Source organism: Canis lupus (genome assembly GCF_048164855.1).
Source record: "Canis lupus baileyi chromosome 16 unlocalized genomic scaffold, mCanLup2.hap1 SUPER_16_unloc_1, whole genome shotgun sequence".
NCBI classification, from domain to species: Eukaryota; Metazoa; Chordata; class Mammalia; order Carnivora; family Canidae; genus Canis; species Canis lupus.
Window position 1 is genome coordinate 1730657 of NW_027326424.1, and position 13207 is coordinate 1743863.

The window sequence follows — 13207 nt, forward strand, 5'->3', positions numbered from 1 at the left end:
AGGTGATCCCAGCGTCCTGGGGTCGAGCCCCTCATCAGACTCCCTGCATGGAGCCTGCTTCTCCCTCTGCCTGTGTCTCTGCCTCTCTCTGTGTGTCTCTCATGAATAAATAAATAAAATTTTTTTAAAAAGTAACGGTGACACCCTTCTCCCCTGTGAGCCTCCCACCAGAAAATTCCAATGTGCTCCTGGCGAGGGAGTGCGGGGGAAGGGGGGTTTCCACCCTAACGGTGGGATGGAGGGACACTCTTCACGGGAGCTGAGTGGATGTCTTCTTTAAAAAGAAAATTTTTTTTTTTTTTTTGGTCACACAAAACCCAGTTGTGAAAGGAAACGAAAATGCCAGCCCTGTTTGACAGACATCAGATTTATGATCATTTTTTAAAGCCTCAAGTACGTCACAAGAATTGGCCCACCCACTGTACTGCCCCAACTGTAAACAGGGCCCGCTGCCCGGTGCCTGCCTCCCCCCCTATCGGATCTGTGGTCCCCCACCTCTGGACAGCCCTTGTTTCCCTCCCTCGGTCTCTGGTGGGTTAGAGACGCCTGGCTGTATGGAGACGAGGAGTGCCCCGTGGAGCTCTGCGGGCTAAACCCCTAAGACAAACACGGCCCGCTCACGCCTGCCCCGTCTGCAGGCAGCCCGCAGATGCTAATAAACACGGTTGAGGTTTATGGTCTGCCCATCGATTTCTCCATCCATCTCCTACCCGACAAGTCAGGAGATCTTTTATTCCCCCCTGCTCTTAGCGTACGAACTCAGTAAACTGTTGTCAGGCTTGGCGATACGTTTATGAATTTTGGCCTCCAGATGTGGCTGGAAATAAAAGTAAACACAGGGCATGAACAACTGCATTTCAGGTTTGTGCCCTGCGAGGCTGAGTCTGCAGAACCGGGGCCTGGAGAGACTCGTGTGCCCTTTTCAACGAGACACCAGGAGATAGGTAGCTTTCCTAAAGGTAGGGATGCTATTCTGGGCAGGAGGGGGATGCCAAGGTCATCGGGAAATGTGAGGGCAAGGACTGGAATGCAGGGATTTGGCCCCTTATCCAGAGTCACTCACAATCCGGCCCCTGCACCGCTGGCCCGGGGCCGGCGGGGCGGGGGGGGGGGGGGGGCGGGTGGTCACAGCTGTGTTCTCCAACTCCAAGTAGGACGCAAACCTGGTGGGTGGGGGAAAGGCTTCAGATTGGCAAGAATTCTAAAAATCCCTATCATGCGATCTACTTTGCTGGTATCATTTATCCAGAAAGAAGACACACGGAGGTGTTCAGAAAAGAGGCAAAGGGGTCAAGCGTAAGCGGATAGGTCTGTCTATTCCAACCATGAACCAATAGGTTTTATTTGAGTTTGCGAGTCAAGAATAGTAGTGGGGCTAGGGAGCCTTTAAATCAGAAGGTCAGCTCACCCATCCCTAGTGAGAAGCAGAGAGAAAGTAACACGCACCTCTGAAAAACGCAATGTGTTCTAAGTTGGCATTTCTTCTGCTTTTTCGTTAGAGGAGAAAAAAGGGAGGGGGGGAGACAGAGTGCTAGGCAGAGCATTTGGCTGAAGTGGAATACCGCATGTCTTTTTGGAGTGTATTTGTTTTAGCAAAGTAATAAAACAAAAATTCATAAGGCAAAGGTTTTCTTGGTAACAATTCAGTGGAAATATTTGTGAAGTCGTGACCAACTGCACATACTGAAGATGTTCCCCCTGGAAATGGCTTGGCGAGGTGACAGGCTGGGCATGTGGACTAACGAGGGGGCAGCGGTCACTACAATCCACCTTTGTTCAGTTCCAGGGAAGAGGCTAATAATTCATCTCCAAACATCGAGTAACAGACCAACATCTGCATGAAAACTGGATCCAGTAAGCCAGCGAGAATGGTTGCTCTGGGGGAGGTCATTAGCTCCACGCGTGGCACTTGCGTGGTTTGGGTTGTACCTATCTGGAGTTTATATCTTGTTTTGTTCTTGAAGACGAACCTGAAAAATCTAGTCCTTGGATAAGAAATCACAGAATCATTGAATTACATCCTCAGGAAGATTCACGAAAGGTCAACCATGAATTCTCTGCCTCTGTACTTCGATGTCGGGGGTGGGAGGGGGGCACAATGCATGCAGCAAGCTAGTTGGCTCAGTGTACAGCCCTGAAGTGTGCTCTGACATTCTTTTGGAACTACGTGTTGAGATATAAAGATGGGAGATCTTTAGGTTGTACCTAAGAATCCAGATTTCTGGATAGTTTCGAAAAATGAGAAGATCCGCAGCCCCATACGTGTATTCCTACACGGGAACAGTAGCCACCTGAGAAGCAGCTGGGTGTGTGCCCGCCAGCATACTGTAATCTATACTAGGCCAAAGCACCGGCCTTTTTCACTCACTTGGGTTACCTCTGTGGTCCCTGTAGGCATTTGAATTTATAATCCCTGGTCAAAAAGCATCTCCACTAGACACTTCTCTTGATCTCTTTCATGGCACTGTCAAGGATGGATTTTGATCCACTCAGCCCTCCTACCTACGTAGAAATAACATAGTGTAGTATAAAGGGGATCAAAGATAAGAGAAGATCAATGACTGGCCCTCTTGGATTTCTTGGTGCAAGCCAGTAGAACTTTCAGTGCTATGATACTTCAAGGTCTCTAACCATGAAGTGCTTTGAGCAGGTGTGTCTTTGTGCATTATAGATGCTACTTAACTGCAGCATGAAAGGACCCAAGAAAGCATCCAACAGACACAAGTCACCCCTGTCTCTCTCTCTCCCTGACATTTGCCATGGGTGGATCACAGTATTAATGTGTTTCAAGGGGGCACAATCTCTTCAGGGGGCTACAATACAATAAATGTGTTCGTATAAGGACCCAGGAACCAATGGGAAGGAGCTCCCACTGGCCAAATCTGGGACATTTTGAGCACCAAATAATTAAGTGAAGTAGTGAATTATAAACCACTCAAGAGGGGGATTCCTCGCTGGCTCGGCGGTTTGGCGCCTGCCTTTGGCCCAGGGCATGATCCTGGAGTCCCAGGATCGAGTCCCACATCAGGCTCCCTGCATGGAGCCTGCTTCTCCCTCTGCCTGTGTCTCTGCCTCTCTCTGTGTGTGTCTCTCATGAATAAATAAATAAAATCTTTAAAACAAAATGAAAAAAAAAAACCCACTGCAGAGCTAGGTATTCATGAGTCCATGCCGAGAGTGAACAGACTCATTTGTTTATTATATAAATAAGTAGGGAAGCGGGGTGGACTCTTGCTAATAGTACAGTGCCAAGAACCAAATGATAAATGTTGAGGGAGCATTGGAGGTGGAAAATTATTTGCAACCATCATGGTAAAGACTGGATGAAGCAAGAATCATCACTGGATGCTAATTTTAGGAGGAAATGTAGATGAGGATCTCTGCAGGGCTTTAAAGTATCTCCCCAACAGACTGTTTATTAGTTACAAGGAAGAATAAAAACACAGTAATGATATACACTGGCAAAATCAGGACGACACCTTACATGGGCGGTCAAAATTAACATCACCAGTCCCAGACAGATGGACATTGGGTACCTCTAGACGTGTCACGCTATGAAAGACACCATACTACCTATCCAGTAGTCCCACAACATACAACCTCAGTCTAACCACAAGGAAACTTCATGTACAAAATGAATTTTCCATTAACGAAATGGGGAAGGGGGGGCTGTACTCTTCAAAAATGCCCATCTCATAAAAAACAACGGCTGTGGGAATGTTCCAGAATAAAGGGAGCTGAGGACACATGACACCTCCATGCAGTAACTGACTCTAGACTGCATTCTGCACCAGAGGGAAATGGTTATCTATGATCAGAACAATTGATAAAACCAGGACATGGGTGGAGAGTACACAAAAGTACCACAACAGTATACATTTTTGAAGGTGGTCTCTAAAACATGGCTATGTACGAGGATATCCCTCTCCTTAGGAAACGCACATCCGTGTATTTAGAAGTAAAGGCCCAGGATGTATATAACTTACCATCAGGTGCTTTAGGGGGAAAAAAAATACAGAGAGAGAGAGAGCAAATGATAAAGCAAATAGGGTAAAATGTTAAAAACAGGTGAGTCTGGGTAAAGGGCGTAGGAGTGCCTCATCCTATTTTTAGAATGTTTGAATTTTTTTCCACAAAGTTTAGAATTATGTTAAGCACGTGCATGGGTATGCGTATAAAAACAAGACAGCATGCAAGCATACTTTAAGCTCAAATCTGTGGGACAAGCCACGCAGAGCAGAGGAGTGAACACCAACTGGCAAAGTCGGGAAGGTTTAATGTGGTTCTTACAGACAGGTAGCTCTCGGAGTTCAAAAGGTGGGGCTTTCCAGAAAAAGGTTAACAGGAGGCGCCAAGATCTAGTGACTGGAACCTAAGTGTCTGCCTGGGGTGGGAAGGAATATTTCCCAAAATGGGCTCTAATGCTGGAAAGACTGTGAGCCAATGGAAGACCAAATGGCAGCTTAAGGAGCTCACCTTCAGGATCAAGAGTAGGGTGGGGGCAGGGGGTGGCATATGCAAAAAGGTGCATAACCTACTGGTGAGCAGGACAGACTGGAGAGACGGGCACCAGGAAAACCAGGTGGGGGCCACTGTCAAAGTCAAAGAGGTTGGTGGTCACCTCATGGCCATAAAATTAAGGTCAGCGTCCCACAAGATGAAGGCACAGGACGCATTGTTAAAAGATTGACAACATCAGGCCTCACACAAACAGGCTGTGTTTTTCGAATACTTAGTAGATAAGATATTGACTCATTACTTGGCCAACAAGAGTCTGAAAATACCTAATAGTAATGCGGGTCTTCACAGTGGAGAGGGTGAGGAGCTCTGGGGATAAGGTGTCAAGCTCCCATCCAGGGCGGGTCCTCGGAGGATGGGGCAGGGTGGTGGTGGGGGGGGTCAGGGGGAAAGAGGAAGGGTGGATCAAAAGGGCTGTACAAGTTTGGGGAACAATAACCCTGCGCTTAATTATAACACATTTGTTAAAGACGGCAGCGTGGAACGCACTCCCAGGAAGTGCAGAGAGGAACAAGCCATAATAAACCCTTGTTTTTACAGAGCCAACGTCGCAGGTATATATTAAAACGGTAGTGACCAGCGGAATGCCAGCCAAAAGGCAAAAAAGATAATAAAACTTAATGTGGAGGTCCAGACAAATTATTTTACCCCAACGAGAAAGAAACCCAAGGCAGAGGCCAGCCTGGGGGCAAGGACACCTCGGACATCAAAAGTAACGCACTTGAGGAGGTAGGTATAAAAAGAGATAAAAAGAGATACACAGAGTGGACATTTGAAGAAAAATCCAGGCTACAGATGCAAGTTTCAGAGCTGGTGGTTTTTTTTTTTTTTTTTTTTTTTTTTTGAGGGGTGTGACCACAACCCTGGCAGCGGATTGGACTCTAGAATAGAAACCTGGGGCTGACGCTCAACCCCTGAGAGCAGAGGAGGGATGGGGGGAACCTGTGGGTGGTCAGCGTGGAACAGGCCAGAGCGCACACAGGAAGAACTGAGAAAAAGGCCACTGGGTCTGAAGTGGTTTGGAGGGGATCACCCAAAGAGTGGGAAAAGCCGGAGTGGGATTTCCAAGAGGAAGGGATGGGTGAGGTGTTGCAATCGCATATGGGCCTCCCAGACATCTTTACCTCTCTGCATACCACGGGGGAGAAAAGGGGCACCTGGGTGGCTCAGGGGTTGAGCGTCTGTCTGCCTTTGGCTCAGGGCATGATCCCAGGGTCCCAGGATGGAGTCCCGCATAGGGCTCCCCGCAGGGAGCCTGCTCCTCCCTCTGCCTATGTCTCTGCCTCTCTGTGTCTCTCATGAATAAATAAAATATTAGAAAAAAAGAAAAAGGAGAGGGAAGAAGTAAGTGGCTATGTCCAAGAACACCTTTCAGCCTAGAAAGGGGACATGGTGGCGGAGCTGGTGGGAGGCAGAATGAATGGGCTGGAAAGGGTCAAGGTGAGGAGGTGGCCTGGACACACCTGAGAAGCAGTGCTTCTGAGCTCTCTCGTCCGTATTTGCAATCTGGGGGAGGAAGGGGTTAAGCAGGACAAGGGGAAAGGAGCAGAGAAGTGGGGAGGGGAGAGAGAGGCAGGAAGAGCCTGTGTATAGTGGAGAGGACATGAGGAGACCAGGCGATGGGCCCTGCCTGATAGGGGTATTTTTTTTTAAATCCCATTGGGAGTCCCCTCCCTTGTCTTCCTCCCATTCTACCTGTGTATCATTTACCCCGTTTAGTTAGAAACCATGGCAACAGGAAGCATGAAGAAATGACTGAAATGCTAGGAGGACATCGTGCCTCGTGGGGCCATACTTCTGTTTTCTGGGGGAACTGTATCCTTTTAGCAACAAAGAGTGAGATGTCAAGCAGGCTGCTGCTGACTGTCCCACAGCGGATCTGACCTTTACGGGACAGACAAGCCGATCGCAGCAGGTGGACCAGGCACAGCCAAAGCCCAGGTTCCCAGTAACAGCCCAGCTCTGGGGACTCTGAGGCTAGGAGACTCCTTTCCTGGCTCACTCTCGGGCTCCCAGGGTCACCGCAGCCCTGCTCTCATGCACGGTCCTCCTTCGCATCCTACAAGTCATGAGCGATCCACTTCATCAAAGGATGTAGGAGAAACCTGGTTGAGAGTCTGCTGCTGCTCTGGGGTCTTAGTGAGTAGCTCCCTGCTCTGCATCCTTATCCCCACCTCTACTCAGTGCTTCGAGGCCCCAAAATCACAGAACAAGGTGCTACAGATTGAATATTGTACCCCCCCCAATATTCGTATGCTGAAACCCGAAGCCCCAGTGTCATGGGATTTGAGGACGGGGTGCAGGCCCCATGATGGCATTGGAGCCCTTATGAGAGGAGACGTGAAAGAGCTTGCTTTCTTCACCCCGAACCCCCCTCATGATGGGAGAATGAAGCAGCCACCTATAAGCCATGAAGAGAGCCTTCACCAAGAACCTGACGACGCCGGTGCCCTGATCTTGGACTGCCCAGCCTCTGGAACCCTGAGAAATGAGTGTCGTTTAAGCCGCCAGTCTATGGAGGTTTTGTCATAGCAGCTGGAGCTGACCATGACAAAAAGTAAAGGTTTTAAGACGAACACACAACTGTGAGCCGAGGGCTGGGGGGGTATCCACTCTTCCGCCCACACGATGTGACGCAGCCCATCATGTCGGAAGCCTGATGCCAGCCACACGAGAGCGTCTGTGCCACAAAAAGTACACTCAGCCCGAAGCTGGTGGCATGTCCAACATAAACAAGGTCGATCCCACCCTCCAGCTCTGACTCCATATACATTTTCTGGATTTATTTTGCCCTGTGCAGGGGACCCTGGCACCTCCGAGTGGATCATCTCCCCAGGAGACCCGGAAATCCCTGGTGATCCATGGGCAGGATTAAATACTTCTTTTTTTTTTTTTTTAAGATTTTACTTATTTCTTCATGAAAGACAGAGAGAGAGGCAGAGACACAGGCAGAGGGAGAAGCATGCCCCATGCAGGGAGCCCGATGTGGGACTCGATCCCAGGACCCCAGGATCATGCCCTGAGTCAAAAGCGGATGGATGCTCAACCACTGAGCCACCCAGGTGCCCTTAAATACCTCCTGAATACTCTAGATTTTTACTTTTTTTTTTTTTTCTAGCCCTTAGGAAATAATATGAAATGGTTGCCCTTGCCCTGTAGCCTGCCTCTCAAGCTGGCCTTACTGCCTCTCCCTGACACCTCACCTTGGCTCCCCTCCTGGCCAGGTCCAGGAGTGTCTGGGATGAGCGCAAAGGAAATACCCCAGCGCCCACAGGCACCCAGAGGCTGCGTGCACCATGGTGGTCCCTGTCGGAGCGGTCACGGCCCGCGGCCAGACACCCTCGGTCCTTACGGCTCGGGCCCCGCCGACCACAGCCGTCTTCAAACACAGGCTTTGAAAAGAAGCATTGCTTCGGCTCCACCCCTACCACCATCCTGGGAGACAGGGTCCGCAAGGAAAATATTTTCTTAAAGTAACTCCCTGGTTTTGGAGGGGGTTTACCTGCCATAGGGGAGTTATTTTATTATTATTATTATTATTATTATTATTATTATTAAAGAAAAACATTTAGCTGCCCCTGTAAGAGCAGCTTACTGAGAGTCGGGAAAAGAAATCTCTCTCTCTCTCTCTCTCTCTCTCTCTCTCTCTCTCCAGACCCGCCTGAATTTGAGGTTTGGCTCCAACATGAGGACGGGGCCCGGCCAAGAGAGAGGTGTGGCTCGCTGAAGGACATGTCCAGGAGGCCAGCAACCGTGAACTTGAATCCCAGCTCTAACCTCGCCTAACTCCCAGCCCGGACAGCCGGTGACTCACTTCATCTCTCCTGCCCTGGTGGCAGCATCCAGTAAAAACGTGGGGCTCCTGACCTCACTGGGGAACAGGGAGATTAGCTCATGTTTATAAAGCGCTTTGAAGATGAAAAAGCCCGTGCCTAAAGGGGGCTATTATTATTATAACTACCTGTGGAAAAAAGAATGGGAATCTAGGTCTAATGATCAGCTCCTAGTACCCATGGAGCCAGAAATGCAGGGAGCAGATCCTTGTGGGCAAGTACTCTGGGCAGCTTATACTCAGGTCTGGGGCACCGAGGCAGCAGTTCCCAAAGTCTGGGATGGGGAACACCATGGGGGGTGTCGGGCAGACAGCACAACCCAGCACCCGACTGCAGAGGAAGGAAGCAACTCCCTTTACTTTCTCTTTGAATCCTGCTGCTGGCACTTAAGGAGACAGGGTCAGTTCCAGGCAGCCAGGTCTGTGACATCTCTCCACGTGCTCACGTCCCTTCATCCTAAAGAGAAAGATAACCTCAAGGCCAGACGCGTGGTGGACAAGGCCACCCCCCTGGAATTTATACACCGGGTTTTGATTTCACGGTGCTCGTTATTTTTATATTTACTCCGTACAGGAAGTCGTCGTGGGTTCACTACATTTCATCTTAAAATAGTGTTTCTTTAACCCAGAGTTTGTCAACCTCGGCCACTGGCAACGTCGGGCTGGATAATTCTTTGCCGTGGGGGCTGCTGTGCACATCACAGGACGCTTACCTGCACTCCCGGCCTCGTCTACCCACTAGACGCCAGTAGCATCGCTCTGCCCCAGAGCGGGCGACCAAAACTATCCCCAGACATTATCCAATGTGCCCCCGCCGCCCACTCCACCCCATTGAGAATCACAGTTTTTAGTTCGATTCACTGAAAAAAATAAAAGAATAAAACAAACCCAACAGATTTAATTAGTCAAAGACTGAGCTAACGTTGCCACAGTGTAGGAAACCCTGTCACAGAGAAGCAGCTGACTGATGGGCAGGAGTTTCAACCGCTTCTGGAAGTCACAAACAGGAATGTTTAGAAACCATCTTCATTCCAGGACTTTCCGAGGGGTCATGTCCCGGTTATCAGATCTCCAGAACTCAGTGGACACCTGCCTGTCGTGACTGGCCTAACTGCCTAGAAGCCAGAGAAAGGACAGGATCGGGGCAGTCATTGGGAAACATGGGTGGAGCCCATCCAGGAGGCTCGGAGGCCCCAGAAGGGCCTTAGGAGATCCCCTCGTGCTTTCTTTCAATGGAGAAGCTGCAACCTGGGACGAAAGGCTCTGCGAGGTGTCCCAGGACAGATTCAGTGAGTAATGACACAGGCCTAGGTGCAAGGCGTCCTGCACTGTTCACTCTCCCCAGCACCGCACCGTGCACGGCGATACGCAGGGCGAAAGAAAACATCACCGCCCTCATACTCACGATATGAGGCAAAGGGCTTATAAATAAATGGGCTGCTTTCAATGTTGAAAAAGATCAGCAGCAGTGAAGCTTATATAAATAAAATAATTAAAAACCCTGCCCAGGCGGCCACCCAACAGGCACGAGGAAAGCTGCTGGCCTCACCACCCATGGCCCCGGCACCCACTGGGTTCCCTGGCGTGGCCATCTCCTGGCTTTCCCCGGGACGTTTTCCTTCCATGTCTCTCTCTCCTCTGTGGCATTTGCATTCCTCACCTCCTTCTCCCGAGATCACAAGAAGTTAAATGGCCAAACTTCCTGGTTCATGCAAAGTTAAGGCTGTCAGTTGCACAGAGAGCAGGAAAAAAAAAAAAAAAACAATCTAATGGCGAAAATCTGGTCTCAGCTCTCCCGAAATACTTCTCTGTCTCAGAGGTTGTCAGCACCAGGCACCGAAAACAAAGTCACAGCTCACAAAAGGAGCTTCTGTGAACCATCGGCGGAAAGGACCCGAGGGAAACGTGGACAGCAGGCTCTCCCAGCACGTGAGCCTGGTCTCGCCGGGCTTCACCTGCAGCCTACTGGAAGGAGCCCCTTGGGGACTATGCTCTGTGCATTCCCGAGGCCAGCCTGGAGAAGCAGCTTTTCTTCTTCCCGTTGTTCAGGGGAGGAACCCGAAGGCCACGCATCCACATTATCTACTTGGTGATTCAGAGAACCAAATCAATGGAGGCCAGTGACAGATATTAATGTGGCAACTTGCAATGGTCATACTGTCAATGGGCTAGCCTATCGATCCATAAATCAATATTCATGCAGCCTGAGAGCCAGGAGCCAGCGCTCCAAGGACCAGCTGGACACACAGGCCTGGTCTGATCCCTGAGACGCTTGCATCGCAGCATCCACTTACTGGGGTGCCACAGGGCGATGTGGGATCTGTTGCCAAAGGAACGGCACGGTCACTAAATGCAGTGAAGTCAAGAGGAGAGTCTCTGGGGACCGAGGAAGAACTGGGTCTGGAATGGTAAGCAAAGCACAGACCTGCAGAGAGGACCGAGGCCAAGCATTGCTGGCAGGAGGACGGGTGTCGGCAAAGGCCACTAGGTAAGAACACGTAATTCTGGGCCTTTGTCCGTGTTTTCTGCAACCGCGCCATGAAGCTGCTCAGCTTGACGCCATCAGCTGCATCCAGAAAGCTCTCTGTGGTCTCTTAAGCACGATACATCCTCTCCAAGAAGAAAAGAAAAAAAAAATGGTACCTGAACTCGTTTCTCTTCAGCTTTAGAATGTAAATGATTTAAATGATTTTTTTTTTAAGCGCTGCATTTCTACTTTGCTTAGAAGAGGGTAAGAGGAAATGTCATATCTTCATTCAAAAAGCACCTCTTGTGCCCCCACTAAGTGCCAGTGCTTTGCAAGGCCCTGGGGATAGAAAGAATGGATCCCACTCTCAGGAAGCTTTCGGTCCGGATTGGGAGGGAGATGTGGAGGGAAGGTGAGAAATAAAGAGATTTTTAAAGCCTGTACCATGGATAAGTCATAGGTCTGAGGTTAAGAAGATCACTGTCTCCCACCCCCAACATGCATTAGCCCTTCCTGGCTCTCCCAAGTGTTTGCACGCACACGGTCCCTTTTGATAATGTCCACAAATCCCTCCGAATGAACCAGCGGTTTATTATCTCCCCAGATAAAGCCCAAAGAAGCCACATTTGCCCCCAAGAGAATCAACAGCCCTGGTGGCAGGACGTATGGCAGGATGAGGCAGGTTTTATAACATGATTAAAATCTCCTGTCCACAGTTTTATGTTCCCTTGTTCATCCTAATAGAAAAAAAAAAGAAAGAAAGAAAAGCATCTCCATCCCTGGAATCTCATGCAGGTAAACCCAGTGACATGGGAAGGGGGCTTATTGAAGAGCTGGGTCTTGTGCCGAAGAGTTGGGGACAGCTTAGGCGCCCATCACCTAAGAGTAGACACACAGAGTGGTGCCTGCACCTTGCACTTTGCCCCTGCCTAGATCAGGAGTTGGCAAACTGTCAAAGGCCAGACGCCCGCCAGGCCATCTCTGCCACAACTACTTAACCCTGCTGCAGCGGAGGAAGCAGCCACAGATAATACATAAACACATGAGAGTGGCTGAGTCCCAATAAAACCCTATTTACAAAAACAAGTGGCTGTGAGTTTTGGCCTGAGGGCCATCATCTGCTGACCACTGGCCTAGAACATTCTCCGCCCCCCAGATACCTGCCTGGTCTCTGTTCAAAGGTTATCTCCTAAGGCTTTCCTGGCCACACTCGCCAATACCCACCATCGCTCTATCCCTTTATCCCTCTCTTACTTTTTTTCATAACATTTATCACTTCTGGGTCCATTGGCTGATCTGTTAGTAATCCTGTTTTCCCTCCAATGATGCCAAGATTTTTTTCTTTTCTTTTTTTTTTTTTTTTTTTTTTTTGTGCCTGGCGCCTGGCACATAGTAGGCGCTCAGTGACTATCTGTTGGATGAATGAAAGAGCAGCTGCCCCATCCGTCAGCCCAGGTCACCCAACACTGCATGTGTCTCATACTTTAGGATCGGGGACGACTCAGAGGTCAGCCAGGTTACCAGACCACCTCCCTGCCCCGAGGGAGGCTGCATGCTAAACCACCTTGCACAGATCTCTGTTTTTTTTTTTTTTTTCCGCTCTTTCAAGAATTTCCAGAGAAACCAGACAGTGAAATGCTGGTTGGTAGCAATCCCAGGTCACTGCTCTGTGCCACCGCTGAGAAGATCCCGTAAGCCAACAGCATTTTCTCTTAGAACCTGCCAAACCCTTCAGAACATTCCACAGAGGGCTCTAAGAGCGAGCAGGGCAAAGAAAGCAATTTGGGATGGCTCATCCTTGCAGCCACCAGAAGCCAGCCTCACGGCTCTTCCGGAGACAGAGCAAATACATTTGTTTCAGCCGAGAATAAAATCCACCTCTCTTCACCCACCTACCGTGGGTCCTCACTTCCTAAACCCCAAACCGGTTTCTCGGTGCTGACATAGTGAAACCTGCCTTCCTAAAACCTCGAGGCTTCTCAGGAAGCCAAAACCTCCACCATCGCACAGCCTGGAAGACTCTGCAGAGCAGATTATAATCCCCGGCCTCCCTCCCCGCCTTGTGACTCATGGCCCAGCTAATCTCCACTGACAGATTATGGATCTACTGTTCTGTTTCTCCCAAGGGCAGAGGGAGACCAGACAGGCCTGCGGTGGCAGGAGGAAAACTATCCCACCTAATCCACGGACGAACCCAGATGAAGCTTTCGCCTGCAGTGTAGTCTGATGGAACTTCAGCCCATGGCGCTTCCCCGGGCACCGGGCCCCCTCGTTTTCCTACCTCCCTGTCCCCTGGACGTGACCTGGGGGAGCCTCGGGCAGCCTCCAGGTCCCTCCCTGCTGGGTCTCAGGGGAAGAGTCTGCGGTCATACTTTCTGTCCAACCGGTTC